Source organism: Acanthamoeba castellanii (genome assembly GCF_000313135.1).
Source record: "Acanthamoeba castellanii str. Neff unplaced genomic scaffold scf7180000084770, whole genome shotgun sequence".
NCBI lineage: Eukaryota > Discosea > Longamoebia > Acanthamoebidae > Acanthamoeba > Acanthamoeba castellanii.
In genome coordinates this window covers 526,635-529,016 of record NW_004457532.1, presented here as the reverse complement: position 1 = coordinate 529,016, position 2,382 = coordinate 526,635, and positions in this window count along the sequence as shown.

The window sequence follows — 2,382 nt, the reverse complement described above, 5'->3', positions numbered from 1 at the left end:
GTGTGCGGCGTGTACTTAGACACGTTCAACACAGGGGGCGATATCGCTGCTCAACACGGTGGTGGTCAGGTCCAAGAAGGACGACGCGGTCTTCAAGCTGCGGAGTACGCTGCCCGGCCGGTCGGCCCAGACGACTACCAAGTGGCGGGCCAACAGCCAGCGCGAGTGCGACTCCTGGGCCCAGGACATCAGCCTGCTACTCGCCGAGCTGAAGCACCTGTAAACATATATAACGCAATATATAAAATATATCCATATTTAGAAGTATTATGTGACTTTATTACTTATTATTTACTGAATAAAATGATAAATATCTATTATATCCCTCGGGCTCGGGTCCCCGGCCCGCCTGCCGGCGTGTCGACGCGCACTTCTCCCCCCACTTCCCCTCCGTCACGCACTGTGGGCCAACTGGGTGTAGTCTCGGCGTGTGTCAGTACATCCTCGCGTCTCTGCGCCCCCTCTCTCCTCTCTCCCTCCCTCGGATCTCTCCTAGTCTACGCACTAGGGGCCTCTCTCTCCTCGGAGTCCAGCCTCATCGCCGCCTCGTCCTGCTCTCTAGGTCCTCCTCCTCCGCTTGCCGCCGGCGCCCAGCCTCGTCGCTGTCCCGTCGCGAAGCGCGTAGAGCCTCCTCCTCTCCTCCAGCTACAGTCCCGCAGCGCCTCCGGTCCCAGTCCTCCGCGCTGGTCCGTCCTGGCCGCTCGGTCCATGTAGCCCTGTGAGAGCCACCCAGAGTGCCTGGGTCTGTGGTCCTGTGCCCAGTGCAAGGTGTGCCAGTGCTCCCAGGCACTTGGCACCCCAGACCTAGCAACAGCCAAAAACATGGGGGTGGGCAGGTGGGAGACACTTGTATGAATGCACAAGAGAAGAAAAATGTATATAACCCTCTGCTCCCACCACCTCTATCCTGCATCCCCCAACACCACACATGTTGACACACCTGCTTGGCGTGCCTAGGACCCTAGGCCCTCAGGATAAAGAATATTGTAGGCCTATTGGCTGCCAACTGCTCTTATATCCCTTGGGCTCAGTCCCCAGCCCACCTGCTGGTGTGTCAAAGTGTCTCCCCCCACTTCCCCTCCATCATGCACTGTGGGCCAACAGGGTGCATACCAGAGAGGGGGGCCAGGTGCACACCCCTCACAGCCCCATCGACCTGGATGCCTTGGCCACTGTGGCCTCCTGTGCCCTCTGGTAGCTCTTGACCATGCTACTCCACCCACCACCAATGGCCATGACTTGCTCCTTGCTCAGGCCACCCTCAATTGCTGCTGTAGCTCTGCTGATCTGCAGTGCAATGAAACAATAGCCTTGATGCTGGCTGCTGCCACCATCCATCAGCACATTGAGCTAATCACACTGGACAACATCACTGTGCCAGTCCTTGATGTAAACAGCAGGCCATCTTTGCAGTCCACCAGGTGCCCATATACCTCCAGCAGCAGTCACACCAGGCAGCACCACCCACCTGTCAGCTCCAGGAAGACATCATGCCCCTTTGCACATTGGTTAGTCTTGGTGTGCACAATGCAGATCTGCATCACACCACCCTCTGCATGTGACACATCTTGCCAGCACAGAGCTGCCAGCTCACTTGCTCACTGCATGGCCCACAGCCCCATGGCCAGAAACACTGCATCCCTTGCTGCTAGCACCATCCAGTGGCTGTCATGTGTCTGGACCCATGCCCACACTACCTCCACTGGGAACAGGTCTCTCATGCAGCACTCCACAACTGCCACCCACTGGGTGTTGACTGTGTCCAGTATGAGCGCCAGCCTCCAATCCACCAGCAGGCTTGGCCAGCTGGCCCTAAACTCTCAGAACGCCACAGCACACGCCACCACCCTCACAGCACCGCCCTGTCATCACTAGTGCAGCTCCACCATGAACAGCACAACCTTCTCCAGCAGCAGGCTGCTGTCCACACCTGGCATGGCTGCAACAAACTTGTCAAAGTCACTGCACCACCACTTGTATGTCCACAGTGTGCTTGGCGCCCTGGACTGCCTGAGCAGCTCCTCCACCAAATGCCTCAGGTCCTCCACCCAGTCACCTTCCTGCCATCAATCAGGAAGGCCCACCACTCCCAACTTGGGTTCTTGCTAAGCTCAAATCATCCCAACAGGCCTGGCACTGTCGCCTCCACTGGTCCTCCCAGTGGCAGCGCCAACAGCCTGGCCTGCAACAGCAGTGGCCACCAGTCATGCACCAGCCACTCTGGCACCACCAGAATCGCCCTGGCACCACACTCAATCACGTGGGCCAGTGTCCCTGGTGTTGCAAAGTGGCTGTTGAATGTTGGCACTGTTGTGGACAGGTTGTCTGTGAATTGATCCATGTCCCATGGGCTGAATGTGTCCTGTATTCTCTGCTTGGCCA